At 43.9% G+C, this 16,420-nt stretch overlaps 21 non-coding genes across 21 annotated transcripts; all 21 read left to right on the top strand.

The window, feature by feature from the left end:
• The first annotated feature begins 2,078 nt into the window (after positions 1-2,078).
• Positions 2,079-2,162, top strand: trnal-cag (transfer RNA leucine (anticodon CAG)). The gene has a single exon. It is a non-coding gene; the product is annotated as a tRNA-Leu (tRNA).
• A 715-nt stretch (positions 2,163-2,877) lies between these two features.
• Positions 2,878-3,176, top strand: LOC146652107 (signal recognition particle RNA). Its single transcript, XR_014907763.1, has one exon.
• Positions 3,177-3,494: 318 nt separating this feature from the next.
• Positions 3,495-3,793, top strand: LOC146652106 (signal recognition particle RNA). The gene has a single exon (XR_014907773.1).
• Positions 3,794-4,414: 621 nt separating this feature from the next.
• trnaq-cug (transfer RNA glutamine (anticodon CUG)) lies at positions 4,415-4,486 on the top strand. The gene has a single exon. It is a non-coding gene; the product is annotated as a tRNA-Gln (tRNA).
• A 425-nt stretch (positions 4,487-4,911) lies between these two features.
• Positions 4,912-4,994, top strand: trnal-cag (transfer RNA leucine (anticodon CAG)). The gene has a single exon. It is a non-coding gene; the product is annotated as a tRNA-Leu (tRNA).
• Positions 4,995-5,711: 717 nt separating this feature from the next.
• Positions 5,712-6,010, top strand: LOC146652103 (signal recognition particle RNA). Its single transcript, XR_014907761.1, has one exon.
• Positions 6,011-6,336: 326 nt separating this feature from the next.
• Positions 6,337-6,635, top strand: LOC146652102 (signal recognition particle RNA). The gene has a single exon (XR_014907770.1).
• A 567-nt stretch (positions 6,636-7,202) lies between these two features.
• On the top strand, positions 7,203-7,274 carry trnaq-cug (transfer RNA glutamine (anticodon CUG)). The gene has a single exon. It is a non-coding gene; the product is annotated as a tRNA-Gln (tRNA).
• A 434-nt stretch (positions 7,275-7,708) lies between these two features.
• On the top strand, positions 7,709-7,791 carry trnal-cag (transfer RNA leucine (anticodon CAG)). Its single transcript has one exon. It is a non-coding gene; the product is annotated as a tRNA-Leu (tRNA).
• Positions 7,792-8,507: 716 nt separating this feature from the next.
• LOC146652099 (signal recognition particle RNA) lies at positions 8,508-8,806 on the top strand. Its single transcript, XR_014907754.1, has one exon.
• Positions 8,807-9,128: 322 nt separating this feature from the next.
• On the top strand, positions 9,129-9,427 carry LOC146652098 (signal recognition particle RNA). Its single transcript, XR_014907772.1, has one exon.
• Positions 9,428-10,004: 577 nt separating this feature from the next.
• trnaq-cug (transfer RNA glutamine (anticodon CUG)) lies at positions 10,005-10,076 on the top strand. The gene has a single exon. It is a non-coding gene; the product is annotated as a tRNA-Gln (tRNA).
• A 427-nt stretch (positions 10,077-10,503) lies between these two features.
• Positions 10,504-10,586, top strand: trnal-cag (transfer RNA leucine (anticodon CAG)). Its single transcript has one exon. It is a non-coding gene; the product is annotated as a tRNA-Leu (tRNA).
• A 716-nt stretch (positions 10,587-11,302) lies between these two features.
• LOC146652095 (signal recognition particle RNA) lies at positions 11,303-11,601 on the top strand. Its single transcript, XR_014907752.1, has one exon.
• Positions 11,602-11,919: 318 nt separating this feature from the next.
• LOC146652094 (signal recognition particle RNA) lies at positions 11,920-12,218 on the top strand. The gene has a single exon (XR_014907768.1).
• A 577-nt stretch (positions 12,219-12,795) lies between these two features.
• trnaq-cug (transfer RNA glutamine (anticodon CUG)) lies at positions 12,796-12,867 on the top strand. The gene has a single exon. It is a non-coding gene; the product is annotated as a tRNA-Gln (tRNA).
• Positions 12,868-13,293: 426 nt separating this feature from the next.
• On the top strand, positions 13,294-13,376 carry trnal-cag (transfer RNA leucine (anticodon CAG)). The gene has a single exon. It is a non-coding gene; the product is annotated as a tRNA-Leu (tRNA).
• Positions 13,377-14,094: 718 nt separating this feature from the next.
• On the top strand, positions 14,095-14,393 carry LOC146652091 (signal recognition particle RNA). The gene has a single exon (XR_014907758.1).
• A 318-nt stretch (positions 14,394-14,711) lies between these two features.
• On the top strand, positions 14,712-15,010 carry LOC146652090 (signal recognition particle RNA). The gene has a single exon (XR_014907767.1).
• Positions 15,011-15,587: 577 nt separating this feature from the next.
• Positions 15,588-15,659, top strand: trnaq-cug (transfer RNA glutamine (anticodon CUG)). Its single transcript has one exon. It is a non-coding gene; the product is annotated as a tRNA-Gln (tRNA).
• A 434-nt stretch (positions 15,660-16,093) lies between these two features.
• Positions 16,094-16,176, top strand: trnal-cag (transfer RNA leucine (anticodon CAG)). The gene has a single exon. It is a non-coding gene; the product is annotated as a tRNA-Leu (tRNA).
• The last annotated feature ends 244 nt before the right edge of the window (positions 16,177-16,420 follow it).

The following is a 16,420-nucleotide window of genomic DNA, read 5'->3' as shown; positions in this document are numbered from 1 at the left end:
AAGGAGTAACGATGGTGTGATTGCATGTTGGGGGGTTTGTGGTTAGAGTTATGCAGGGCCAGTTTTGCTGCTACTATCAGTCTGGCACATCCTAAACTGATTTATTAACTGCAACTTTATTGTGTTAATCTGTTGCAATTCAGCTCTGATTTAGAAAAACACATGAAACCTAAAACTACAAACTTACAACATGTGGTGTTCCGTCAGAGACACTACACCACATGATCTAGCATGAGTACAAGTCTGAGTAGAAAACAAAGATGAATCTTGTTGTCCTTTGGTGCCACCTTGTCAGACTACAGCTTGCACGTCCCTGAAGATGACTCTTGATCGATGAGCTCCAAAGATACTGTACCTCTCAGTGTGATTGTTCATTAGCAGGACACAGGGATCTAATGGCCAGCACACTTCTGGCAGTCATAAATCTTCAGACTCCACCCAGGTTTGCTCCCCTGTCTCATCAAGGCCCGTGAAGAATGGAGTCAGTGTGATAAAAAGGAGTGTGGGATTTATATTTTCCCTCTACCGCCTCCTCCACGCACCGAGATGAGCTAACAGGCACAGAGAAATGACAAGTGGGGCTTGACAAGACACCCCCGTGAATGTGATGATGCCGCTAGATGTGTTTTAGATGCTGATGAGCCTGCTGGACAAAAAGAGCATTTTAATGTCTCTTTTCTGTTTATTATACATTATACTTAAGAGTGTTTTGAACCCAAGCAGAACAGCTGAGATGAAAGTGGGGTTTACAGGGCCCTAAAACCAAAGCAACTAAATGGGGTTTGACCGTCAAAGTGACACATTTGTTTTTCTTACTGTGACTTGCCAAACGTCTTACAAGAAAACACTTATGTGTGGTAGACAGAAATACATTCCGAGTGGCTGGTTTGTAGTGGAATGAGAGCAGGTGTATTGACAGGTGAAAGTCAAGTGAATGGAAAACTGGGTACTGCCGAACAGGTGAGGAAATACGGGGCTTGAAATTGTTTAAACTTAGAAAGATTTCCTTGTAGTCTTTCTAATGTGTGGCCTTAATGTGACCTTGACTGTGCCTCTGAAAGCATGTTGCCTCATTTATTACATCCTTGTCCTAGTATGCTGTGTATACAGTGATTGCTCTGAAATACAGCTTCACATTTGTGAGTACAAGAGGTTCTGGTGTTCCTTGGCCTTTTCCTTTATCATAACATTTATCATTAACTAATCAGTGAATGCATATTTTGGAAAAGTTGCTCCAAAGCTGCAAAAATGAGGAAAATGAGATCAGATATGCTCATTGGTTAACATCTTTCCTAAAATGCACTTTCCTAATTAGTCTTAAAATACTTTTTGACAGTTGGATGATGTCATAGTCTGACCAATTTGTGTGGGGCGGTGGAGAGTGAATACATTGCTGCTGCGTCCAATTCCCTCTGACCTTTTTTTATTCTGCAGTTCCATGTCATGAAATTTAGGTCAGAGAACAATGCACGCTCTCTGTTAGAACTAGTGGGGTGCCAAAACCCTAGCTACTCCCCTCTGACCCTCATCCCAAGCTTTCACATTCATCCACTTTCCACACAACGTTTCACTTCACAGACTGGAAGATGTATAAAAAAAACAAAGGTATTTTTATCTGGAAAGATGTTCTATCTAGATCTATCTATCTATCTATCTATCTATCTATCTACCTGTCTACCTATCTATCTATTTATTTATCTCATCAAATACTGTGTTACAGCTTGGCTGATGATGGGCACAGCTCCACAAATGTAACAATTTGTGGTTATTATCTAACAGTATTACAAACACTTGTCAATCACTATGTGGTATTAAAGAGCTGTCTGAAATTCAGTTGTACACCACACAAAGTTACAGAGTGGGGTGTCTGAGTGCTGAGGTGCGCTTGTGCGTAAAAGTCACAAACACTCCCCTGACTCACTAACTGCACAGCTGACTTCAAAGTCAGCACAGAAAGTGGGCGCCACGAGTATGTGTTTCCATGGCTGAACAGCTGCTATATGTGTTATGTGGAGTATAACGTTTGTGTCGTCCCAACTATCTAAAGTTGTAACCTCCACGAAAGTCCCATGTAGTACGTCAGGATGGCCGAGCGGTCTAAAGGCGCTGCGTTCAGGTCGCAGTCTCCTCTGGAGGCGTGGGTTCGAATCCCACTTCTGACATTCAAGCTTTGCTCTTCTTCATATTGTCACAACATACACTTGAAATTTGGTTGAACCACGAGGTTTCTCACAACTTGCTTATCACAGTTGTGCACCGTTCATCCCTGAACTGTAGTGGATTTTATAATGATGTACACTGTAAAAACATTCTACATAATTCTAATAAAATTCACTACAGGAAGCTGATTACTGGTGCACAACTAAATGTGTGCATCTTTGAATGTGCTCACATTGACACTGATGTGCTAAAAACCTGATTTTGTGAAGTCAAAACTTTCAGCAAGTTGAAACAATCTTTCTTATTGACTCCAATTAGCCTAAAATAAGGACTGGTCCCATCCCATGTCATGGCATGAAAATATGACAGGCTGTCATCAATTCAATCAGATACTTGCGAAAATTGTAAACACTGAGTAAAAATCCTTCAACATTTTTATTGTATTTCTGACAGTGTACACACAAAACAATAATATACAAACACACACGTACACATACGCTGTCCTTCGGCTTATTAAAAAGGCTGTCATGTTTTTGCTTGGTCAAAAAAAAAAAACCCAACAAAAAACAACAACCTGTTATTACTGTGCTGACTTCCTCATTTTGAAATGATTAGGTTTTTTACTTTTACAGCATTTCATCTTGGCTGATGATGGCCACTAACCTGATGAGCTCACATGAATGAAAGTAAAACTTCCTGTGAACGTAGCTGCTTCTCGCCGGGTGCGGTGGCGCGTGCCTGTCATCCAAGTTACCGGAAGGCTGAGGTTGGAGGATCGTTTGAGCACAGGAGCGCTGAGCTGCAGCAGGCTGTGTCGATCGGGTGTCCGCGCTAAGTTCGGCATCGATATGGTGATCCTGGGGGAGCCCGGGACCACCAGGTCGTCTAAAGAGGGGTGCACCGGCCCAGGTCGGAGACGGAGCAGGTCAAAGCCCCCGTGCTGCTCAGTAGTGGGATGGCGCCTGTGAATAGATGCTGTAGCGCAGCCTGAGCAATACAGCGAGACCCAATCTTTATACACACCATTATACCTGTCTCTACCTCACACAGCAGCCTCGTCAGCCCTTATTTATATTTTTAATTGACGTCAAAAACACTCACAAACCTGCTGCTCTGCTTGTCCTGCACCACCTCCACCTGCAACTAAATCCTCCACCCTAAACACTCCTGCCGCCCAGCAGGTGGAGACAAACTAAATCAATCAATCAATCAATCTCTCTATCTCTCTATCTAATAACTTATTGCATTACAACTTGGCTAATGATGGGCAGGAAGTTTATGTGATGATGTCACCTCAGACATAGTTAAAATCCTTGTTAACGTAGCTGCTTCTCGCCGGGTGCGGTGGCGCGTGCCTGTAATCCAAGCTACCGGAAGGCTGAGGGTGGAGGATCGTTTAAGGTCAGGAGCTCTGAGCTGCAGCAGCCTGTGTCGATCGGGTATCCACACTAAGTTCGGCATTGATATGGTGATCCTCGGGGAGCCCGGGACCACCAGGTCGCCTAAGGAGGGGTGCACCGGCCCAGGTCGGAGACGGAGCAGGTCAAAGCCCCCGTGTCGCTCAGTAGTGGGATGGTGCCTGTGAATAGATGCTGTAGCGCAGACTGAGCAATGCAGCGAGACCCAATCTTTATATACACCCTTATACCTGTCTCTACCTCACACAGCAACCTCATCAGTCCTTCTTTGTCTTTTTAATTGACGTTAAACACACTCACAAACCTGCTGCTCTGCTTGTCCTACACCACCTCCACCTGCAGGACAGCTGCAAATACATCCTCCATCCTAAACACTTCTGATGCCCAGCAGGTGGAGACAAACTCAAACTAGGAAATTCATTCAGGTAACCTTTGGGTTTAATATTTGCATCTTATGATCACAGCTTTGACTGTCATGTAAAAAGGGTTTTTTTTTGTTTTAGAAGTGAACTGTGCACAACTTCAGTACAGGCATGAGTCAGGATTTCAGGGTAAAGTAAATGTTTTCTTTACATCATTTCTTTGAGTGTATGGTGAAAGATTGCCAGGGAAGGGACTGTGTTGCATTTTACTGGGATAATTTCTCTATTTTTTAAATAGATTTTTCATCTTATAATCAACAGTATATAAAACTATATATATATATATATATATACATATATATATATATACATATATATATATATACATATATATATATATACATATATATTACATATTGGCTGAATACTTTTTGGCAGGTTGCCATGATCAGGCAGTTCACACACTCTCACAGGGGTTCCATGGTGTAATGGTTAGCACTCTGGACTCTGAATCCAGCGATCCGAGTTCAAATCTCGGTGGGACCTGAGTTTTTTTATCCGCTGATTGGGATGTGAAACATTTGAGCGTCTTCTCTGGGACACCAAAACTGTGCTATAATTGTGTTTTCAGTGAGAGGTGTATAAAATCAAGCAGCAAACCTTGACCTCTCCCTTTACAAACACTTGTCAATCACTATGTGGTATTAAAGAGCTGTCTGAAATTCAGTTGTACACCACACAAAGTTACAGAGTGGGGTGTCTGAGTGCTGAGGTGCGCTTGTGCGTAAAAGTCACAAACACTCCCCTGACTCACTAACTGCACAGCTGACTTCAAAGTCAGCACAGAAAGTGGGCGCCACGAGTATGTGTTTCCATGGCTGAACAGCTGCTATATGTGTTATGTGGAGTATAACGTTTGTGTCGTCCCAACTATCTAAAGTTGTAACCTCCACGAAAGTCCCATGTAGTACGTCAGGATGGCCGAGCAGTCTAAGGCGCTGCGTTCAGGTCGCAGTCTCCTCTGGAGGCGTGGGTTTGAATCCCACTTCTGACATTCAAGCTTTGCTCTTCTTCATATTGTCACAACATACACTTGAAATTTGGTTGAACCACGAGGTTTCTCACAACTTGCTTATCACAGTTGTGCACCGTTCATCCCTGAACTGTAGTGGATTTTATAATGATGTTCACTGTAAAAACATTCTACATAATTCTAATAAAATTCACTACAGGAAGCTGATTACTGGTGCACAACTAAATGTGTGCATCTTTGAATGTGCTCACATTGACACTGATGTGCTAAAAACCTGATTTTGTGAAGTCAAAACTTTCAGCAAGTTGAAACAATCTTTCTTATTGACTCCAATTAGCCTAAAATAAGGACTGGTCCCATCCCATGTCATGGCATGAAAATATGACAGGCTGTCATCAATTCAATCAGATACTTGCGAAAATTGTAAACACTGAGTAAAAATCCTTCAACATTTTTATTGTATTTCTGACAGTGTACACACAAAACAATAATATACAAACACACACGTACACATACGCTGTCCTTCGGCTTATTAAAAAGGCTATGTCATGTTTTTGCTTGGTCAAAAAAAAAAAACCCAACAAAAAACAACAACCTGTTATTACTGTGCTGACTTCCTCATTTTGAAATGATTAGGTTTTTTACTTTTACAGCATTTCATCTTGGCTGATGATGGCCACTAACCTGATGAGCTCACATGAATGAAAGTAAAACTTCCTGTGAACGTAGCTGCTTCTCGCCGGGTGCGGTGGCGCGTGCCTGTCATCCAAGTTACTGGGAGGCTGAGGTTGGAGGATCGTTTGAGCACAGGAGCTCTGAGCTGCAGCAGGCTGTGTCGATCGGGTGTCCGCGCTAAGTTCGGCATCGATATGGTGATCCTGGGGGAGCCCGGGACCACCAGGTCGTCTAAAGAGGGGTGCACCGGCCCAGGTCGGAGACGGAGCAGGTCAAAGCCCCCGTGCTGCTCAGTAGTGGGATGGCGCCTGTGAATAGATGCTGTAGCGCAGCCTGAGCAATGCAGCGAGACCCAATCTTTATACACACCATTATAGCTGTCTCTACCTCACACAGCAGCCTCGTCAGCCCTTATTTATATTTTTAATTGACGTCAAAAACACTCACAAACCTGCTGCTCTGCTTGTCCTGCACCACCTCCACCTGCAACTAAATCCTCCACCCTAAACACTCCTGCCGCCCAGCAGGTGAAGACAAACTAAATCAATCAATCAATCAATCAATCAATCTCTCTATCTCTCTATCTAATAACTTATTGCATTACAACTTGGCTAATGATGGGCAGGAAGTTTATGTGATGATGTCACCTCAGACATAGTTAAAATCCTTGTTAACGTTGCTACTTCTCGCCGGGTGCGGTGGCGCGTGCCTGTAATCCAAGCTACCGGAAGGCTGAGGTTGGAGGATCGTTTAAGGTCAGGAGCTCTGAGCTGCAGCAGGCTGTGTCGATCGGGTATCCACACTAAGTTCGGCATTGATATGGTGATCCTCGGGGAGCCCGGGACCACCAGGTCGCCTAAGGAGGGGTGCATCGGCCCAGGTCGGAGACGGAGCAGGTCAAAGCCCCCGTGTCGCTCAGTAGTGGGATGGTGCCTGTGAATAGATGCTGTAGCGCAGACTGAGCAATGCAGCGAGACCCAATCTTTATATACACCCTTATACCTGTCTCTACCTCACACAGCAACCTCATCAGTCCTTCTTTGTCTTTTTAATTGACGTTAAACACACTCACAAACCTGCTGCTCTGCTTGTCCTACACCACCTCCACCTGCAGGACAGCTGCAAATACATCCTCCATCCTAAACACTTCTGATGCCCAGCAGGTGGAGACAAACTCAAACTAGGAAATTCATTCAGGTAACCTTTGGGTTTAATATTTGCATCTTACGATCACAGCTTTGACTGTCATGTAAAAAGGGTTTTTTTTGTTTTAGAAGTGAACTGTGCACAACTTCAGTACAGGCATGAGTCAGGATTTCAGGGTAAAGTAAATGTTTTCTTTACATCATTTCTTTGAGTGTATGGTGAAAGATTGCCAGGGAAGGGACTGTGTTGCATTTTACTGGGATAATTTCTCTATTTTTTTAAATAGATTTTTCATCTTATAATCAACAGTATATAAAACTATATATATATATATACATATATATTACATATTGGCTGAATACTTTTTGGCAGGTTGCCATGATCAGGCAGTTCACACACTCTCACAGGGGTTCCATGGTGTAATGGTTAGCACTCTGGACTCTGAATCCAGCGATCCGAGTTCAAATCTCGGTGGGACCTGAGTTTTTTTATCCGCTGATTGGGATGTGAAACATTTGAGCGTCTTCTCTGGGACACCAAAACTGTGCTATAATTGTGTTTTCAGTGAGAGGTGTATAAAATCAAGCAGCAAACCTTGACCTCTCCCTTTACAAACACTTGTCAATCACTATGTGGTATTAAAGAGCTGTCTGAAATTCAGTTGTACACCACACAAAGTTACAGAGTGGGGTGTGCAACTGTGCTGAGTGCTGAGGTGCGCTTGTGCGTAAAAGTCACAAACACTCCCCTGACTCACTAACTGCACAGCTGACTTCAAAGTCAGCACAGAAAGTGGGCGCCACGAGTATGTGTTTCCATGGCTGAACAGCTGCTATATGTGTTATGTGGAGTATAACGTTTGTGTCGTCCCAACTATCTAAAGTTGTAACCTCCACGAAAGTCCCATGTAGTACGTCAGGATGGCCGAGCGGTCTAAGGCGCTGCGTTCAGGTCGCAGTCTCCTCTGGAGGCGTGGGTTCGAATCCCACTTCTGACATTCAAGCTTTGCTCTTCTTCATATTGTCACAACATACACTTGAAATTTGGTTGAACCACGAGGTTTCTCACAACTTGCTTATCACAGTTGTGCACCGTTCATCCCTGAACTGTAGTGGATTTTATAATGATGTACACTGTAAAAACATTCTACATAATTCTAATAAAATTCACTACAGGAAGCTGATTACTGGTGCACAACTAAATGTGTGCATCTTTGAATGTGCTCACATTGACACTGATGTGCTAAAAACCTGATTTTGTGAAGTCAAAACTTTCAGCAAGTTGAAACAATCTTTCTTATTGACTCCAATTAGCCTAAAATAAGGACTGGTCCCATCCCATGTCATGGCATGAAAATATGACAGGCTGTCATCAATTCAATCAGATACTTGTGAAAATTGTAAACACTGAGTAAAAATCCTTCAACATTTTTATTGTATTTCTGACAGTGTACACACAAAACAATAATATACAAACACACACGTACACATACGCTGTCCTTCGGCTTATTAAAAAGGCTGTCATGTTTTTGCTTGGTCAAAAAAAAAAAAACCCAACAAAAAACAACAACCTGTTATTACTGTGCTGACTTCCTCATTTTGAAATGATTAGGTTTTTTACTTTTACAGCATTTCATCTTGGCTGATGATGGCCACTAACCTGATGAGCTCACATGAATGAAAGTAAAACTTCCTGTGAACGTAGCTGCTTCTCGCCGGGTGCGGTGGCGCGTGCCTGTCATCCAAGTTACTGGGAGGCTGAGGTTGGAGGATCGTTTGAGCACAGGAGCTCTGAGCTGCAGCAGGCTGTGTCGATCGGGTGTCCGCGCTAAGTTCGGCATCGATATGGTGATCCTGGGGGAGCCCGGGACCACCAGGTCGCCTAAGGAGGGGTGCACCGGCCCAGGTCGGAGACGGAGCAGGTCAAAGCCCCCGTGCTGCTCAGTAGTGGGATGGTGCCTGTGAATAGATGCTGTAGCGCAGCCTGAGCAATACAGCGAGACCCAATCTTTATACACACCATTATACCTGTCTCTACCTCACACAGCAGCCTCGTCAGCCCTTATTTATATTTTTAATTGACGTCAAAAACACTCACAAACCTGCTGCTCTGCTTGTCCTGCACCACCTCCACCTGCAACTAAATCCTCCACCCTAAACACTCCTGCCGCCCAGCAGGTGAAGACAAACTAAATCAATCAATCAATCAATCAATCTCTCTATCTCTCTATCTAATAACTTATTGCATTACAACTTGGCTAATGATGGGCAGGAAGTTTATGTGATGATGTCACCTCAGACATAGTTAAAATCCTTGTTAACGTAGCTGCTTCTCGCCGGGTGCGGTGGCGCGTGCCTGTAATCCAAGCTACCGGAAGGCTGAGGTTGGAGGATCGTTTAAGGTCAGGAGCTCTGAGCTGCAGCAGGCTGTGTCGATCGGGTATCCACACTAAGTTCGGCATTGATATGGTGATCCTCGGGGAGCCCGGGACCACCAGGTCGCCTAAGGAGGGGTGCACCGGCCCAGGTCGGAGACGGAGCAGGTCAAAGCCCCCGTGTCGCTCAGTAGTGGGATGGTGCCTGTGAATAGATGCTGTAGTGCAGACTGAGCAATGCAGCGAGACCCAATCTTTATATACACCCTTATACCTGTCTCTACCTCACACAGCAACCTCATCAGTCCTTCTTTGTCTTTTTAATTGACGTTAAACACACTCACAAACCTGCTGCTCTGCTTGTCCTACACCACCTCCACCTGCAGGACAGCTGCAAATACATCCTCCATCCTAAACACTTCTGATGCCCAGCAGGTGGAGACAAACTCAAACTAGGAAATTCATTCAGGTAACCTTTGGGTTTAATATTTGCATCTTATGATCACAGCTTTGACTGTCATGTAAAAAGGGTTTTTTTTGTTTTAGAAGTGAACTGTGCACAACTTCAGTACAGGCATGAGTCAGGATTTCAGGGTAAAGTAAATGTTTTCTTTACATCATTTCTTTGAGTGTATGGTGAAAGATTGCCAGGGAAGGGACTGTGTTGCATTTTACTGGGATAATTTCTCTATTTTTTTAAATAGATTTTTCATCTTATAATCAACAGTATATAAAACTATATATATATATACATATATATATACATATATATTACATATTGGCTGAATACTTTTTGGCAGGTTGCCATGATCAGGCAGTTCACACACTCTCACAGGGGTTCCATGGTGTAATGGTTAGCACTCTGGACTCTGAATCCAGCGATCCGAGTTCAAATCTCGGTGGGACCTGAGTTTTTTTTTATCCGCTGATTGGGATGTGAAACATTTGAGCGTCTTCTCTGGGACACCAAAACTGTGCTATAATTGTGTTTTCAGTGAGAGGTGTATAAAATCAAGCAGCAAACCTTGACCTCTCCCTTTACAAACACTTGTCAATCACTATGTGGTATTAAAGAGCTGTCTGAAATTCAGTTGTACACCACACAAAGTTACAGAGTGGGGTGTCTGAGTGCTGAGGTGCGCTTGTGCGTAAAAGTCACAAACACTCCCCTGACTCACTAACTGCACAGCTGACTTCAAAGTCAGCACAGAAAGTGGGCGCCACGAGTATGTGTTTCCATGGCTGAACAGCTGCTATATGTGTTATGTGGAGTATAACGTTTGTGTCGTCCCAACTATCTAAAGTTGTAACCTCCACGAAAGTCCCATGTAGTACGTCAGGATGGCCGAGCGGTCTAAGGCGCTGCGTTCAGGTCGCAGTCTCCTCTGGAGGCGTGGGTTCGAATCCCACTTCTGACATTCAAGCTTTGCTCTTCTTCATATTGTCACAACATACACTTGAAATTTGGTTGAACCACGAGGTTTCTCACAACTTGCTTATCACAGTTGTGCACCGTTCATCCCTGAACTGTAGTGGATTTTATAATGATGTACACTGTAAAAACATTCTACATAATTCTAATAAAATTCACTACAGGAAGCTGATTACTGGTGCACAACTAAATGTGTGCATCTTTGAATGTGCTCACATTGACACTGATGTGCTAAAAACCTGATTTTGTGAAGTCAAAACTTTCAGCAAGTTGAAACAATCTTTCTTATTGACTCCAATTAGCCTAAAATAAGGACTGGTCCCATCCCATGTCATGGCATGAAAATATGACAGGCTGTCATCAATTCAATCAGATACTTGTGAAAATTGTAAAGACTGAGTAAAAATCCTTCAACATTTTTATTGTATTTCTGACAGTGTACACACAAAACAATAATATACAAACACACACGTACACATACGCTGTCCTTCGGCTTATTAAAAAGGCTGTCATGTTTTTGCTTGGTCAAAAAAAAAAAAACCCAACAAAAAACAACAACCTGTTATTACTGTGCTGACTTCCTCATTTTGAAATGATTAGGTTTTTTACTTTTACAGCATTTCATCTTGGCTGATGATGGCCACTAACCTGATGAGCTCACATGAATGAAAGTAAAACTTCCTGTGAACGTAGCTGCTTCTCGCCGGGTGCGGTGGCGCGTGCCTGTCATCCAAGTTACTGGGAGGCTGAGGTTGGAGGATCGTTTGAGCACAGGAGCTCTGAGCTGCAGCAGGCTGTGTCGATCGGGTGTCCGCGCTAAGTTCGGCATCGATATGGTGATCCTGGGGGAGCCCGGGACCACCAGGTCGCCTAAGGAGGGGTGCACCGGCCCAGGTCGGAGACGGAGCAGGTCAAAGCCCCCGTGCTGCTCAGTAGTGGGATGGTGCCTGTGAATAGATGCTGTAGCGCAGCCTGAGCAATACAGCGAGACCCAATCTTTATACACACCATTATACCTGTCTCTACCTCACACAGCAGCCTCGTCAGCCCTTATTTATATTTTTAATTGACGTCAAAAACACTCACAAACCTGCTGCTCTGCTTGTCCTGCACCACCTCCACCTGCAACTAAATCCTCCACCCTAAACACTCCTGCCGCCCAGCAGGTGAAGACAAACTAAATCAATCAATCAATCAATCTCTCTATCTCTCTATCTAATAACTTATTGCATTACAACTTGGCTAATGATGGGCAGGAAGTTTATGTGATGATGTCACCTCAGACATAGTTAAAATCCTTGTTAACGTAGCTGCTTCTCGCCGGGTGCGGTGGCGCGTGCCTGTAATCCAAGCTACCGGAAGGCTGAGGTTGGAGGATCGTTTAAGGTCAGGAGCTCTGAGCTGCAGCAGGCTGTGTCGATCGGGTATCCACACTAAGTTCGGCATTGATATGGTGATCCTCGGGGAGCCCGGGACCACCAGGTCGCCTAAGGAGGGGTGCACCGGCCCAGGTCGGAGACGGAGCAGGTCAAAGCCCCCGTGTCGCTCAGTAGTGGGATGGTGCCTGTGAATAGATGCTGTAGCGCAGACTGAGCAATGCAGCGAGACCCAATCTTTATATACACCCTTATACCTGTCTCTACCTCACACAGCAACCTCATCAGTCCTTCTTTGTCTTTTTAATTGACGTTAAACACACTCACAAACCTGCTGCTCTGCTTGTCCTACACCACCTCCACCTGCAGGACAGCTGCAAATACATCCTCCATCCTAAACACTTCTGATGCCCAGCAGGTGGAGACAAACTCAAACTAGGAAATTCATTCAGGTAACCTTTGGGTTTAATATTTGCATCTTATGATCACAGCTTTGACTGTCATGTAAAAAGGGTTTTTTTTGTTTTAGAAGTGAACTGTGCACAACTTCAGTACAGGCATGAGTCAGGATTTCAGGGTAAAGTAAATGTTTTCTTTACATCATTTCTTTGAGTGTATGGTGAAAGATTGCCAGGGAAGGGACTGTGTTGCATTTTACTGGGATAATTTCTCTATTTTTTTAAATAGATTTTTCATCTTATAATCAACAGTATATAAAACTATATATATATATACATATATATATACATATATATTACATATTGGCTGAATACTTTTTGGCAGGTTGCCATGATCAGGCAGTTCACACACTCTCACAGGGGTTCCATGGTGTAATGGTTAGCACTCTGGACTCTGAATCCAGCGATCCGAGTTCAAATCTCGGTGGGACCTGAGTTTTTTTTATCCGCTGATTGGGATGTGAAACATTTGAGCGTCTTCTCTGGGACACCAAAACTGTGCTATAATTGTGTTTTCAGTGAGAGGTGTATAAAATCAAGCAGCAAACCTTGACCTCTCCCTTTACAAACACTTGTCAATCACTATGTGGTATTAAAGAGCTGTCTGAAATTCAGTTGTACACCACACAAAGTTACAGAGTGGGGTGTCTGAGTGCTGAGGTGCGCTTGTGCGTAAAAGTCACAAACACTCCCCTGACTCACTAACTGCACAGCTGACTTCAAAGTCAGCACAGAAAGTGGGCGCCACGAGTATGTGTTTCCATGGCTGAACAGCTGCTATATGTGTTATGTGGAGTATAACGTTTGTGTCGTCCCAACTATCTAAAGTTGTAACCTCCACGAAAGTCCCATGTAGTACGTCAGGATGGCCGAGCGGTCTAAGGCGCTGCGTTCAGGTCGCAGTCTCCTCTGGAGGCGTGGGTTCGAATCCCACTTCTGACATTCAAGCTTTGCTCTTCTTCATATTGTCACAACATACACTTGAAATTTGGTTGAACCACGAGGTTTCTCACAACTTGCTTATCACAGTTGTGCACCGTTCATCCCTGAACTGTAGTGGATTTTATAATGATGTACACTGTAAAAACATTCTACATAATTCTAATAAAATTCACTACAGGAAGCTGATTACTGGTGCACAACTAAATGTGTGCATCTTTGAATGTGCTCACATTGACACTGATGTGCTAAAAACCTGATTTTGTGAAGTCAAAACTTTCAGCAAGTTGAAACAATCTTTCTTATTGACTCCAATTAGCCTAAAATAAGGACTGGTCCCATCCCATGTCATGGCATGAAAATATGACAGGCTGTCATCAATTCAATCAGATACTTGCGAAAATTGTAAAGACTGAGTAAAAATCCTTCAACATTTTTATTGTATTTCTGACAGTGTACACACAAAACAATAATATACAAACACACACGTACACATACGCTGTCCTTCGGCTTATTAAAAAGGCTATGTCATGTTTTTGCTTGGTCAAAAAAAAAAAAACCCAACAAAAAACAACAACCTGTTATTACTGTGCTGACTTCCTCATTTTGAAATGATTAGGTTTTTTACTTTTACAGCATTTCATCTTGGCTGATGATGGCCACTAACCTGATGAGCTCACATGAATGAAAGTAAAACTTCCTGTGAACGTAGCTGCTTCTCGCCGGGTGCGGTGGCGCGTGCCTGTCATCCAAGTTACTGGGAGGCTGAGGTTGGAGGATCGTTTGAGCACAGGAGCTCTGAGCTGCAGCAGGCTGTGTCGATCGGGTGTCCGCGCTAAGTTCGGCATCGATATGGTGATCCTGGGGGAGCCCGGGACCACCAGGTCGTCTAAAGAGGGGTGCACCGGCCCAGGTCGGAGACGGAGCAGGTCAAAGCCCCCGTGCTGCTCAGTAGTGGGATGGCGCCTGTGAATAGATGCTGTAGCGCAGCCTGAGCAATACAGCGAGACCCAATCTTTATACACACCATTATACCTGTCTCTACCTCACACAGCAGCCTCGTCAGCCCTTATTTATATTTTTAATTGACGTCAAAAACACTCACAAACCTGCTGCTCTGCTTGTCCTGCACCACCTCCACCTGCAACTAAATCCTCCACCCTAAACACTCCTGCCGCCCAGCAGGTGAAGACAAACTAAATCAATCAATCAATCAATCTCTCTATCTCTCTATCTAATAACTTATTGCATTACAACTTGGCTAATGATGGGCAGGAAGTTTATGTGATGATGTCACCTCAGACATAGTTAAAATCCTTGTTAACGTAGCTGCTTCTCGCCGGGTGCGGTGGCGCGTGCCTGTAATCCAAGCTACCGGAAGGCTGAGGTTGGAGGATCGTTTAAGGTCAGGAGCTCTGAGCTGCAGCAGGCTGTGTCGATCGGGTATCCACACTAAGTTCGGCATTGATATGGTGATCCTCGGGGAGCCCGGGACCACCAGGTCGCCTAAGGAGGGGTGCACCGGCCCAGGTCGGAGACGGAGCAGGTCAAAGCCCCCGTGTCGCTCAGTAGTGGGATGGTGCCTGTGAATAGATGCTGTAGCGCAGACTGAGCAATGCAGCGAGACCCAATCTTTATATACACCCTTATACCTGTCTCTACCTCACACAGCAACCTCATCAGTCCTTCTTTGTCTTTTTAATTGACGTTAAACACACTCACAAACCTGCTGCTCTGCTTGTCCTACACCACCTCCACCTGCAGGACAGCTGCAAATACATCCTCCATCCTAAACACTTCTGATGCCCAGCAGGTGGAGACAAACTCAAACTAGGAAATTCATTCAGGTAACCTTTGGGTTTAATATTTGCATCTTATGATCACAGCTTTGACTGTCATGTAAAAAGGGTTTTTTTTGTTTTAGAAGTGAACTGTGCACAACTTCAGTACAGGCATGAGTCAGGATTTCAGGGTAAAGTAAATGTTTTCTTTACATCATTTCTTTGAGTGTATGGTGAAAGATTGCCAGGGAAGGGACTGTGTTGCATTTTACTGGGATAATTTCTCTATTTTTTTAAATAGATTTTTCATCTTATAATCAACAGTATATAAAACTATATATATATATACATATATATATACATATATATTACATATTGGCTGAATACTTTTTGGCAGGTTGCCATGATCAGGCAGTTCACACACTCTCACAGGGGTTCCATGGTGTAATGGTTAGCACTCTGGACTCTGAATCCAGCGATCCGAGTTCAAATCTCGGTGGGACCTGAGTTTTTTTATCCGCTGATTGGGATGTGAAACATTTGAGCGTCTTCTCTGGGACACCAAAACTGTGCTATAATTGTGTTTTCAGTGAGAGGTGTATAAAATCAAGCAGCAAACCTTGACCTCTCCCTTTACAAACACTTGTCAATCACTATGTGGTATTAAAGAGCTGTCTGAAATTCAGTTGTACACCACACAAAGTTACAGAGTGGGGTGTGCAACTGTGCTGAGTGCTGAGGTGCGCTTGTGCGTAAAAGTCACAAACACTCCCCTGACTCACTAACTGCACAGCTGACTTCAAAGTCAGCACAGAAAGTGGGCGCCACGAGTATGTGTTTCCATGGCTGAACAGCTGCTATATGTGTTATGTGGAGTATAACGTTTGTGTCGTCCCAACTATCTAAAGTTGTAACCTCCACGAAAGTCCCATGTAGTACGTCAGGATGGCCGAGCGGTCTAAGGCGCTGCGTTCAGGTCGCAGTCTCCTCTGGAGGCGTGGGTTCGAATCCCACTTCTGACATTCAAGCTTTGCTCTTCTTCATATTGTCACAACATACACTTGAAATTTGGTTGAACCACGAGGTTTCTCACAACTTGCTTATCACAGTTGTGCACCGTTCATCCCTGAACTGTAGTGGATTTTATAATGATGTACACTGTAAAAACATTCTACATAATTCTAATAAAATTCACTACAGGAAGCTGATTACTGGTGCACAACTAAATGTGTGCATCTTTGAATGTGCTCACATTGACACTGATGT

The sequence above is a fragment of the Rhamphochromis longiceps genome, linkage group LG15 (genome assembly GCF_057381845.1).
Source record: "Rhamphochromis longiceps isolate RC_006_pf linkage group LG15, R_longiceps_female_GT1.1, whole genome shotgun sequence".
Classification (NCBI taxonomy): domain Eukaryota; kingdom Metazoa; phylum Chordata; class Actinopteri; order Cichliformes; family Cichlidae; genus Rhamphochromis; species Rhamphochromis longiceps.
Note: the sequence above shows the minus strand (reverse complement) of the source record. Positions and strands in the feature narration are given on the sequence as shown.